The sequence below is a fragment of the Embiotoca jacksoni genome, unplaced genomic scaffold (assembly GCF_022577435.1).
Source record: "Embiotoca jacksoni isolate LCO1_2020_lvr unplaced genomic scaffold, fEmbJac1.0.p SCAF_20, whole genome shotgun sequence".
Lineage (NCBI taxonomy): Eukaryota > Metazoa > Chordata > Actinopteri > Embiotocidae > Embiotoca > Embiotoca jacksoni.
Window position 1 is genome coordinate 1,849,915 of NW_027185341.1, and position 13,733 is coordinate 1,863,647.

Below are 13,733 nucleotides of genomic sequence, written 5' to 3' on the forward strand. Positions count from 1 at the left end.
CACTAAAAGGCATAATCGCGACACCACAAAAATACCTTTATAAACAACACTTTACTTGGGGTGGCCTGGATTTCAAAGGAATATATCTCTCTGGTTGTTTTTCCTGTGCCATTCACATTCTCTACAGAGTACAACAATAGCCTCTCTGACGAACAGGAAAGAGGAAAAGCGCACTTCACTGGGCACTCTTAAGAATTTATGACAATGATACTGATGTTCAACAAAGATAAACAAGGAGTTCCCCACGAATATTTAAATCCGAGGTGATAAAAATTATCACCTCGGATTATATTTTTTAAATATCATAAATCTTTTATAATATTTATTAAATATATAATATAATATTTAAAGATTTAATTTTTTTTATATATATATATATATAAATATTATAAACTACCTGTAGCTACTATAGCCACACACAGGCACTAGTAATGCATCTAAGAATCTGTAGTTTCAGGCATTAATTTACCTTTAGTTATAACCTCTTATCCCCACTATTTAGATTAGTTGGTGTGTTCAAATTCAGCTGTCAGCTTTAACAAGAGTGCCTCATTATAAACATCAGAGTACAATATGATAAGTGTTTTTAAAGTAGTTGGCAGTGAGCAAAGCTATGGTCAGAAAGGGTTTTAAATAATGGCAATACTAGAGACTAAAGTTTTTGTTTTTTTTAAATGAACAAATGAAAGTGAAACATTTTAGCATTTTGTTTGCTATGGACAGACAAACAATGATTAAAAAACCAAAAATGACTGCAAGAAATCTGATATTCATCATGCAACATCAAACCTGTTGTCACGGGAAATCTGAGTCATAATATTAATTTCGTCATTCGGTTACTGACATCAGTTTAGCTATCAGTCCAGTAAGAACAATAACTGAGTACAATCATTTTCATTTTTTGCTTACTCAAACACACTTTGTCACAGCTGATGTCTCACAGAGAAAACACAATAGGGCGATTGTATGATGGCCAATGTATTCTCTGCACACAGAGCATTAGAGTGATGCTCAACTGGCAGCAAATATTGGAAGACAACAATAGACCCACATACTGCTCTTGGATGAAAGTGGCCACTGTGAGAGGAGACAAAGCCGGCGTTTCATACAGAGCCACTGATCTGGAGTGTTCCCAGCTGTAGTATGTATGGGTGTGTGTGAATGTGTTTGTGTGCGTGAGGGGTTGCGTTTGCATTTGTGTGTACTTGACCAAATGTGGCGTCAATGAAGCCCACCAGTGGTCCGACACTGCCAGGCATCTCCTACACGGGTTTACCCACATTCATTGACTCACAGTTGGTGGAGAAGTTCTACGACACTGGTGGACCAGGAAGTGGCGTGACATACACTTAAAACACAATTAATTATTGTCATAATGCACTGTCACAAAACTTAAATATACTTACATGGCAGCCATAGAGAGGCATATTAGGAAAATCTATTGTGATTGTAACACTGTTATGTTAGTCTTTTTTCCTCCTCACACACACTCACTTCTTTATGTCAACACATACACACAAAGACACATAGACATGCAGGCAACCTTTTTTATTTGTTCTGTTCTCTTTAACCAGAGTTTAAAAGCATGACCAGGGACTGTGGTTGCAGTTTAGCTTCAGCTAGATAACCTGTATACATTAATGTTGTTGAATTGTATTGTCTGTATTGTCCCTTTAAAAAAGAAAAATACACTAAAAAGTGATTAAAAACTACACACTGACATCAGCAGTTATTGGTATGAGTGGCAAATTGCAAAAAAATATCATACAACAAAAATGTGTATTGATTCAGTTGACATTGCTTTAGATAGACAGGCTGGCTGATTGGTTGATTGATTTGTGAAACTGGCACTACATAGACGGTGGAGCCCATTTATCATAAGGTTGGCAGTTCAATCCCCAGTCCCTCTTGTCCGCATGACAAAGTGTCCTTGGGCAAGACACTGAATCCCAAGTTGCTCCTGATGGCAGGCGAGCACCTCGCATAGCAGCTCTGCCACCATTGGCGTACAAGATCACAAAGGTGAAAAGGCACTGTATAAGTACAGATCATTTACCATTTAACCATACAAGCCTCTGCCTGTTGAACATTGTCAAGCACAATAAAGTGACAGCAACAGTATACTCTTGTGTGTGTCATCTAAATCTGTCTCTATGTGCATCTGTAGTTATAATATCTGTGTGATCCTGTTTTCACAAGGGAATCTCTGACCTCTCCTGTATCTTTTCCTTTTCCGTGCCTACACTTGAAGACATAAGCATCCAAATGACTTTGTTTCCTTCCATTGTTCTGCACATTCAGGGTCACATATGAGGAAGCTGTCATTACTGCAAACACAGCAAAAACTGGAATCTGTGTTTCACACCACAGCACACAATGGCTATGGCTGAGAAAAGAGCTAGACCAAACATATAATTCCTTATGCAACAACTATGATTTTCTGGCTCTAAAAAAAGATTTCAGTTTTAATGATTCCAAATGAAAGAGCTGCAGTTTGGAAAGACAAACAGAATACAGGTTACACCTTCCTGAGTGTCAAAGAGCTTTATTACAGGGAACCTTTGCAGCTTTTCTTCATCACATTAACTAAACCTACTTTTCTTACTTTTACTCCTGACATGCTGAGTCCTCTAACTGCATCAAACATTATCAATCCTAACCACTTCTAAAAAAAAACAAACTGAAATTGAACAAGGGACTCTTGTCATTGTACATACAGAACACTTTCAATTTAGTTAAATTACTCATTGTGGCACCAGATAAAGAATGACTGAAAAATCCCGAGTTCCAAACATAGATAATGTTACTTCCTGAAACAGCTGTGACATTTTTTTGTTTGGTCTGGGTGGAGGAAACAGTCCAAACCAGTACTGACCTGCACAGGAATGAGGTAATAATGAGGGGAAATAGTCAAGTTGATTTTTAGTTCATTCTCTGCCAGAAGCAGTTGTTTGTGCTCTCCTCACATGGATTTCACAAGCAACAGATGAAATTGTTATTCTAGTTGATTTATATTAGATGGTTAAATAAATTGCAAAATTTAGCACTACAATACATGGTTTGTACAAATGCTGATGACCATGTTCATCCTAGAGGATTACTACCACACTATTGCTTAATAATGGAAATTATTTAATGTAGCCTATTATATTATATATTATATCATAAGTCAAATAATTGATAATAATGAAAATCACACCAGAGAGTCCTGATTCTTGTCTAGTACCAATCAGTCGAGCGTGAAATTGCTCTTGATGAATTTTCTAGTTCACATTACGTTATATTATATTATATTATATTATATTATATTATATTATATATTTCATTATTGGCCCATATAGTTGTTGAAGGTGGAGCTAAATTCAATTTATATAGAGGTGTGCAGTTTGATAATAAATATAGTGGTCAGATTAACTGTAGTGAAGCAATAAGTACCAACAATTTTAGGAGATAAAGTACACTCTAACAGCAAAGGGAAAAGTAATATTTAAAATGTGTACTGACGTACACAACGTGAGTACTTAGTAACTTTGCACCACAAGTTATTGAAACACTACCAAATGTACAGTGACAGCTTCATTTAGAAAAAAAACAAAACCGTGCACGTAGGCTATACACTTTTGAATGTCATTTTGTTAAATTAAAATGTAAAGTTATGGTGAAATTATAAAGCTCCTCCTTTACTTTTGGACACACTCTCACGTCTTTTCAGTCAGGCACCAACCGGGTCAGCCGCGGGTCTCTTCGGGAAAAGTGGGTGGCGTTGTTGTATGTAGGCATGGAGAGGCGCGTCGCTGCTCGGCTTCCCCTGTTCCTAATGCGATGACAGCTGATTCTGCAGAGAGCTACAGTCAGTACCGCTGTGTCACTCTCTACTGTCAACATATGTTTCCCTGACCTTCACGCCAAAGCAACGCGGATCTTCCAGGAAATTATAACTGTGCGCACACCTCCAAAGCTGCGGGACGCGCAGCTGCTCAAAAAGTGGTGTCGCAAAGAGGAACGGCAACTCTGCCGCCAACACACCACATCACCAGGCAAGAAGTTGGATGTCTAGTCTGACTGGATCTAACGGCCCGGTCCCACGTTTTCAACTGGATGCACAACCCCTGTAAGGTAAGAAAAGCACATAAAACACACAAACCTTGGACTTTTGCTCAGTACAGTGCCAATCGAACTAGAACAACGCCCAACATGGGACGAAGGATGTAGTCTACATAGATTTAAATTGTCAACAAGACAGAAATACACGCTTTTACACCCAGTAGTTTTTCCTCTGGCAGACCTGAGAGTAATCATGCTACACTTTCCGATGTTAGACTTGTTTAATAAACCGTGCTCTGTTATAGTCGGGCTGTGGAAGTCCTTTGGGTGCACTTTGGACATGATTTATCCTCCACACGCAGACCTCCGCGCAGGCAGTCTCAGTGTGAATACACCGCTATCAGACTAACTGACTAATGACGTGAGTTGAATGAGTGATGGCAGTGAACACAAGTGCTGCAGACCAAATAATCCCCCTGCTGTCCGTCTGTCACCTGTGGCCGCTGCTGTCAGTTGTTCCACCATGTGAGAGACATCAGCGCGCGCGCACGCACGCACGCACACACACACACACACACACACACACACACACACAGCCAGCCATGTTCCCACCACTTCAGAAGACATTACATGGATTTGCCCTAACTTTAACCATGTCTTCTATCTGTCTTAACACCAGCCATACACCTAAATCTAACCTCAAACCAAGTCTTCTTACTCTAAGTTAATGATCTACATTATAGGGAGTTCCTTTATGTGGAGCCAACTCCCCATAATATGACTGTGTAAGTAGATTTATGTCATCACAACATGTGTAATACAAGCACACAAATTTACACACACATTGGGAATATTCTGGTTCCACACACTTGGTGGTCTCATCACAAGCGCTGCTGTATTTTATTCTACTCTATTTTATGCCGTTTTATTCTGTTATGTTCTAATCTACGATGTGAAATAACATACCTCGGTAGTTAGTGATATCCTCCTTATATTTATATTAAAGTGGTGAGACTATATCAACACACTTGATTATTTATTATGTTTTATGATACTGTTATCTATTCTCAAAAACACTAAATTGACTTTGAATTAATCCTTCATGTGCAAAGGTTCGTGGCAGACAGTGGTTCATATTGTGTTGTGTTTAAATCCCTGACGACTCACAGCAGTGTTGTAATCTTACTTCAGCTGTTTAACTCTTTCATCCCAGCGTAACTATATGGAAACTGAGACAGGAAGTAGCAAATACTGTGAGTTTTCTTCCAATAAATTTTGTTGCAATGTATCTCCAAGCTTACAGTATCACAATATATGGAATCGTAACCCCAGTATCATGATATGTGATATGGACAAAATCTCATTGAAATATATTTGACCAAATATCGTGACTGGATATTATAGCGACAACATTTTAGAGATGACTATGGGTGCTTTTTACTAAATATTTACACAATGAGATTTTTGTTAAATAATCATCTGTCACGTGGATATGATGACTAACTGGGTAAATGGTAATAATAGAACATCTAGAACAGTCCGGTGAGTTCAGAAAATTACACCACTTTACTCTAATGCAGCCTTTAAAACCAGGAAAAGGAAAAACAATAGAATAATCTAAAAAAAATCAAAGATACTATCAAGGCATATCAACATGTTGATATAATACTTATATATTGTCCATCCCTATGTCTTGTATACCGTCAATTAGTGAGGAATAAGATATAACAACCTTGAGGGAAAATTAAAGGGGAAAAGCGGTGCTGTTCAGTACCCCTAGTGTTTATCGGAAGGTCAGTGTCTGTTTATTTTGCTGTCTCTGTCAGGATATTTCAGATCTATCAAAACTTACCTGATCTGCATGTTTTTAGAGTTGTTTCACGGTTAAAGAAATGGATTTTCCTCAGCATTTTACTTCTGTGCTGTATGTTGTGGGGACATGATATGCCCACATGTTTGTTATATTAGCACAGCACAATTTGTGTCTTCACTATGACAGTGTTTTACACACATCTTTACGAGGTTGGGGTTTGCAACAGAACGGCAAAACTACAGATTAAACTTGGGCCGTTGCTGCTTGAATCTTAGTTTATCACCATCTGTCATGTTTGTTATTGTGTTCTGTTCCACGTCTGCATGTTCCTGAACAAGGGAAGGGAATTTGCCCTTTCAGTTTTGTGCTTTCAACATTTTGAATTCACATTTATGTTGATTAAACAAGACCAGGCAGGAAACTGGTATATGTCTGGACCACTTATGAAACACTCGAAGGCTTTTAATTTGAAACAAGTGCTATTCATTTGAAACTGGATACAGTAAGTTGCTCAATTTGGCTGACCAATGGTGTAACTTTGTCTCTCAGTTAGTCAGTCAGTGACAAACATTCGTATTTATATGACTGGCCTCGCCTTTGCAATCCCACCAAAAATATCAACAAAGACAACTGCTAAATACAAAATTCTATGTAAAAATATTTTCTGTTTCACATCCAGAGATTACACCAGCAGTGAACTCTTAAATGAACGTCTTTAAACCATCCACACTGCAGTCAGAATTAAAGTATTCTTTACTCTGCCCTTGCCAGGTTTCGTCCTACTCCTCTGCTGCAGTGTCAGTCTTTGCATTTACACTTCTTTGGCAATGGATCACGCCAAAAGCTTTTTTTTTATTTTTCTCTGGTCTGCAGGGATCCAAACAACAATCTTTATGTGAAAATGAAAGGGTCAGTAGAATGTCATGAAAATGTATTTTACTTTGTTCTTCATCTGAGTCTCACATGACAAACCAACTGAAGTCAGAAAGCAACTTCTTTACTATCCGGGCACAGCATTAATCAAGTGTTGTTGTCTTTTCCTCTTCTGCTGTCCCGCTTTTGTGTTTAGTGCACAGTGAAGATTTTAGATGCACATAAACATCCTACTCACTGAATTATTGAACGCTGGCAACAGGGTCTTATAACAGCACATGGTGACAAAGAAACGTGAGATGTTTGTGTCAGTTTGCATGTGTTACATGTTACACAAACACTATACAGTATCTGTCCAAATGAATTCCATGAATCACGTAGGTTTGTATAGTACAACAATAACACTCAGTTGATTATATTGTTATTATAGCAATCAACCAAATGCACTCTTCTAGACAGCTGCAGTACATCATGTCAAGCAGGGCAAAGTAGCAATAATAAAAAATAACTTGATGAATCATGGGAAATTCTGCTTTTCATATTATTATGTAATGTGCCCTCACCAGGTATTTCTTTGACAAAAATTACAACTTTGGGGAATGGGCAGGAAAAGGCTGTTGAAATGATTTGATTTAAACTGGAAGTAAAAATGCAGCTGAGTTTACTACTGACACGAGTGGAGGCTTCAAAGGGAGAAGTGATGCATGAACCTTAGATATACTTAGATATTACGAAAAGAGCAAATTAAAGAAGTTGATATTCCCCACTGTAAAATTTTGGCCTGCCGAGCTGACACATGAAGGCTACAGCGACACCAAAGCAGGCAGCGCGTGAATAACGTCAGTCCCTCCATTCATTTGAATGGCGGTAGTGTGTTTAAACTTCGGGAGTGGGGGCCAAATGGGGTGCTGGAGAACAAAAAATGCTCCAGCTTGTGGCAAGAGAAGTTGAAACACAATCAACTCTTGCCGAAATGCAACCCAACGTCAAGCTGCTGTGGCCGATTATGTAAGCCAAGATTAGACCAAATGGGATGAACCTTTTTTTTTTTTTTTTTTTTTTTTAACCATCTAGCTAGAAGCAAATAATAGCAGTAAGAATGATCGCAAACACAATGTAGTGTAACCATATGTTTCATGTGTACTCAAACCGCCCCAGCGCATGGTCTGATGAAGCCAACAGAACCACATCATCTGTAAATAGCAGAGAAGTAATCTAGTTTAAAACTACCTATAATGACAGGCCTCGCATCCTGATTATTTATAATTTTTCTTCTCCGTCGATGCAGACAGACTGTCACCTGAAGGAAATAGCATAGATCACACTTGTATGCCACATATCCCTGTTATTTCTTAGTTTTAGAAAATCTGTAAGGGTCAAAGGGGAAAGTTCTTCTTCTTTTTTGTTGTTCAATGGTGATTGCACAACAAGCTTTTAGGTGCATTACCACCACCCACACACCAGGGCATCACACAAATGGGCCATGTAATGATATGTCCACATCTCTGCACACCTCTTTGGGAAAGTGACACATCTCCTGATTTGTTGTGAATGCAGCTTCAGACACATGATTGACAAAATCGAGGAATTTTCAAAGACTAAACTTAACAGACAAGAAAAGACAAACAGCCACGGAGGTACAGAGAGGATGTGAATACTTACAGGATGACAGACTAAACAAAGAAACATTTCACCAATGCGCAATAATTTACTCAATTAGTTAGCTGGTATTTTCACATTCAAAATGTCACTGCATAGACAGCAATTTATTTGAATAAGTAACAAATGTTTATCTTGATAGTGGATTGAAAAGAAAGTTTGCAGCCTGCCACCTTTTTTTGAAGTTTGCAGAGTGTAGCACTTTCAGTGAAGAGGCTGTCTGATACTGTTATAATTAAAATGGATGCAGCAGATGAGGACTTTTAGTACAGGTTTCATAATATGAGTGTTACTGACTCATTGTTATGAGGCTGTTATTTGTTCTCTAATTTAATCTAGGTTTTTTTTCTGTGGAAATTTCAACATACGGCCTCGATCATGACACTACAAACCTTTCCCTGAGATTTATAGATAACTTTTGTTCAACTGTTACACCCTAATAAGCTTTATTTAATCACGTAGACATTTTATTTTTTTCTCTCATAGTTGCTAGTCAGTATATAATTTGAAGTTTGATGTGGCTGGCACTGCATTGTTTTGGCAGAATTTTGGTATTACAATACTTTGCCCAGTTAGAGTTGTTCCAAGAGTGGATTCACAAACATGTGGGAGGGAAAGGGAAACTCATCAAAGCAGACTAAGTTTTGCCAACATGGAAGTCCCTCTCTAATGTCCTTAATTCACCCAGAATTTTCTAAAACTTTGGAAATAATTTTTGTGAGAATTTTGTGTCGAGGTGGATTTTCCCAAAAAAGAGTGCACATTTCACCCTCCATGAATTGATCATGTTCCTGCAGGCATGTCATGAGGTGATCCTTAGGGAGAGATCTGTTATGTAACAGCTCATATGCAAACTATTAGGGCTCAGCCATGTTTTAAGGGTGCGGCACATCCTCAGGCACCTCTTGGGTCCTCGCAGGGAAAACCCTCTGCCATCCAAAAAGATCTCTGTATCCCTGACAACGCAGCTTTGGCCCTCTAAGCACAGACATCTTAGCTGTCCTCCTCACTGTGGAAATGTTTACGCAAAAGAGCCGTTCCACCCGCTGTCTGTATACTCTTGTGTGTATGTGTGTCATGAAAGCCATTGATATTTAACACGTGCGTGCTTGAGAAAGGAATGGAGAGACAAATATGCGAGTAAAGGGAGTCATGGAAAGAGAGAAAGAGTCGGGATGAAACGGAGTCTGAAAAACTCCATTCCCCCGGGTAATGTTTATGTGCTCGCCAAACTGGAGAGATGACGGAAAGCAAACTGAATGAAAATTTGAAGACGGAGGTGGATTGAGCTCTTTGGATGAGCCAAAAACAGTGTTTCCAGTCCTTTACAAGAACCCACCCTGGGTTTTCCCCTACATTCAGCAACAACACTTATAATTTCCCTGTAACTTTCCTCTCTTCCTCTACAAACATCGGAAGACGATGACCATTTAATGTTCCCTGACATCACAAGTATTTGCACGAATGTAAATAAGCCACAAAGCAGAACCCCAATTCTCATATCGCCCTTAGTTGTCAGTGGAAACACATGTTGCTGTCCAGATGATTCATAGACAAGACAGGACTTGCCATGCTGTGGAAGTGCAGAGGTGCGGAGGATGACTCATTTGAAAGGGATCACAGATGGGCTTTGCCCTGCCCTGCCTCATTAACTGTTAGTGAAGATAGACTGCAAGTCCTGCTTCGTGCCACAATATGTCAGAGCCAACCAGCGATTATTTGACAGTGGTACTGCATTTGGAAAATCCTCACAAAGTGTCTTACTGTACATCTCAGCTGGGGTCAGTAGAAAAGTGCTGAATTTTTCACGTCCTGTGAGGAAAGCAGCACAACAGACAGGTTATCAGACAGGGTGGGAACATATTTTCAGTTTAAAGGAACTTTATACATTTTTGAGAAATAGGTCAGTCACTTTCTCGCCAGTAGTAAAATATGTTTTTGTTTTATACCACTTTCATATCTGTACATTCAGGCTGAGGCCACCAGCAGTAGCTGGTTAGCGTAGCCGAGCATAAAGACAGGAAACAAGAGAAACAGCTGGCCTCAGTGAGAACAAAATCCAGCTGCTATTACCCTTAAAGCTCGCTAAATAATCTAGTGCTGTGTTCCAAATGGTGTACTTGTGTCCTAACACTCACTATTTTGAGTGAATTTATTTAAAAGAAACATTAAGCAATTCAAATTGATGTAACTTTCTGACAAAATAGCCTTTGTTTCTACTGCGGTGACAGTTTGTATTGAAATGCATAGTCAGCATGTCAGCATACCAGTACAATATGTCTGCATGCTTCAAACCATCTCTCTGTATGGGCTTGCTGTGGCCTGTTCACATGTCTGAGTGCAACAGGATGACTTCGCCAGATATTTCAGCAGAGTTTGGCATACTTTGGTATTTGACTCAGCTCGCCAGATGTGTGCTTTCTATCCAGCTGGCTGAGGCCACGTAGTGCTGCCTCATCTGGATGAAATGCATTTATGAAAGTATGCTGCCTTCCTTACTGCCCGGCCTTTTACTTGTTGTTTAAAGCAAGAGCAATGTGGTAATGTGTGACACGCCCAAAAGGCTCTGGCCTGCATCTTAATCCAGAACATTACATGTTATGTGAAATGATTAGTCTATTTATCCATAATGTGAGGAGCATAAAATTAATCAGCAACTATTTTGATAAACAGCTGTTAAAAGTCCATTTTCAAGCAGAATGCCAATGATTTCTTGATCCAGCTTCTCAGTGATGATGATTAGTTACTTTTCTTTGTCTTGTGTGATAGTAAACCAAATATTTGGACTATGACTACGATTTCATCCAAAGACATTTTTTGGACTGGTGTTGTCTAGACCACACATATAACGGATAAAGGCCCATCGTGGATGAGACCACTAAGCCAGCAAAAGTAAAGTAAATAATTTCATATGCTTTTTGTGTGTATAATTTGTGTATGACAAATTATTTTATGGTTACAGAACATTATATTTTTTGTTGGTTCAGATGTTGGTAAGGGAAAAAAAGATCTAATGTCGTCATTCCACAGGTGGTCTGTGAGGCACTGACTCTTTAAACACATGGTCTTAAAACCACATGACTTGTGTTGACAACTGTCAGCTAGTGAGAGCCTTCTCATTCTCCCCCTCCATCGCCCCACACCCCATCACATGTGCTGCAAGACTAGACAGTGAAAAGGGACGCAACAGATGTTGCACAGTTTATAATATCCAGAACTGTCCACCTGCTTTGGTTATGTTGTTTGGAGGTGAATGCGTTTCAGCGGACTCAGCATTCTGCATGGGTGGACACTACAGTGGTGCGCGGCACGAGTCCCCGGTAAACAATCCCTATCAAAAGACATCAGCTGTCATCCAGCTCACTCCAGAGAATTCTGCCGGTCTCTGTGTGTGTGTTGATATCCATACACAGGCACGTGCCAGCCTGCCACTTCAGTTTCTCTGAATAGGATGAATAGCACTGTGGTTGTGCATCAGTGTGAGGCTCGTCCTGGCCGGCAAACAGAGAATGAGGCAGCGACTTTATTGTTGGCATCAGACGGTGTTCAATAAAAGATACAGGCAGTCAGCAGATCCCACTTCCTCCACTCTATTCTCACACTGGTACAGTGTTTCAGCACTCATCCGACTGTACTTGTTCAGAAAGGAAATCTTAAGATGCCTCGCAGCAATAGCAAACATGGACCAGTTCTCTACTGTTGTACAAGTAGAAGTATGTGCAGTATATCTGTCAGTTCATTACAAATCAGACATGGGCCAGTGGGGCCAAAACACACTTTTATTTTAATTTATATTTGCTGATTAATTTTTGATTAATCACCTCACTGTTTGATCACTAAAATATAAAGAAATATTAATAAATGTCAGTCACCTGTGTTTTTCCTGCTCAGGCCCGTTAAAATCCGGTTAACATCCTAAGAAAACAGTTCCATGCTAAAATCAAGTCTCCTGTCCTCTCATCTAAACTCTATCCATCAGTGTATTGTTTAATGTGAATTTATGCATAAATCAAATTCAAATAGTTACATAGTAATAGCCAAATTGTTTTCTAAAAGCTTTTAAACTTTTAGCTGTTTTGCATTCTAGTCAGGTTCCTTTTCAAAATACATTCATAGATCAATTAAATGAGCTTTTTCAAAGCTTTACTTTCGATTTGAGGTAGTTTGCATTAACTGGAGTGGAACTACTGTTTTTACAACTGTACTGGCTAATCTAACTAAAACAAATAAAGGTGTGCTTCCATGAATCAGATGTCCCTCCCGATACATAACATTTTCCTTAACAGCACCTTATGAGATCATTTATATCTGTAAACACATAAACACATTCATAGAGATATTTTACTAAAGGGTGATGATGTCCTAGGGCCATGTCTCAGGTCAGACAGTTGGTGCTTTGTCCCACTGTCAGCTGTGAAGTGTGTGTGTGTGTGTATATGTATGTCAGCTGTTGATTTAGCTGTCTGTCGTAATCCTGTTACTTTCTCCAGGACGATGCCAAGTGGCACACACTAGTCCCAGTCATACTGTCTCATTCACTCTCTCTATCTAACAAAAGAATCAATAACCACAGTTGTATAATCTAATTTGTATTTTAAAGGTTTGGTTTAGTTGAAGCTTTTCATTTTCACCTGAAATTCAGTGTTCAGGGACTGAAGTTTCTATCACTTATTTTTTTTACACAGAGTATCATAATAAAATAATCCAATGTGGTTGCACTTTTTTTCAGAAGCTTGTTTAAGGATATTCATTTATGATCACAGTTCATTTTGCTTATCAGATCGTCAGAAAAGACACACCCGTGAGTGTTGTAACCATCAATGTGTGAAATGCCCCTTGGACTTTTACCAAAAGTTGTTTTGCAACAGTGAGTGAGCTGTTAACACTTTAACGTATGTTTTTTAATCCGTTAGAACGATGAACACAATAGGACAAGAACTTGAGGAGGTTGTACCGAGTTAAAAAAAAAAAAAAATGCTCAGGTTTGTTTGTTGCCTTTTTTCTAAAGTGAAGCCTTCCATTAGTGGAAGGACTGAAATCTGGAACAATCTGGCACAGATGCAACTCTTTCTTGGTTGTAATGTTTCCTCCAGACACACCTGCCACCCCTGACGTGACTGGTTTTTCCTTCTCTTTTTTCAATTCGGAAGAAAATGGTCCTCGGCTGGTGCTGTTGTGCGTAAAAGTCCCTAACATACGAAAACATGTATGCTAGGCTTTTACAAAGACGGGGAGAAAAGACTAATTTAATTACGTTTTATTACTTTCTAAAGTCTGGAATTTGTGCCGGTGTTTTGATGAGGAGAGAGATCCCTTACAACATCACTGGTCTGTAATTAATACC

At 39.0% G+C, this 13,733-nt stretch overlaps 1 protein-coding gene across 2 annotated transcripts in view; it reads left to right on the forward strand.

Annotated features, from left to right (window-relative positions):
* Positions 1–3,778: 3,778 nt before the first annotated feature.
* The window catches only part of dnmbp (dynamin binding protein), a 45,095-nt gene continuing 35,140 nt past the window's right edge, over positions 3,779–13,733 (forward strand). For both annotated transcript variants that reach the window (XM_069155540.1, XM_069155541.1), the window contains exon 1: positions 3,779–4,116. The gene's annotated coding sequence lies outside the window, so the exon portion shown is untranslated. The remainder of the gene's footprint in view (positions 4,117–13,733) is intronic.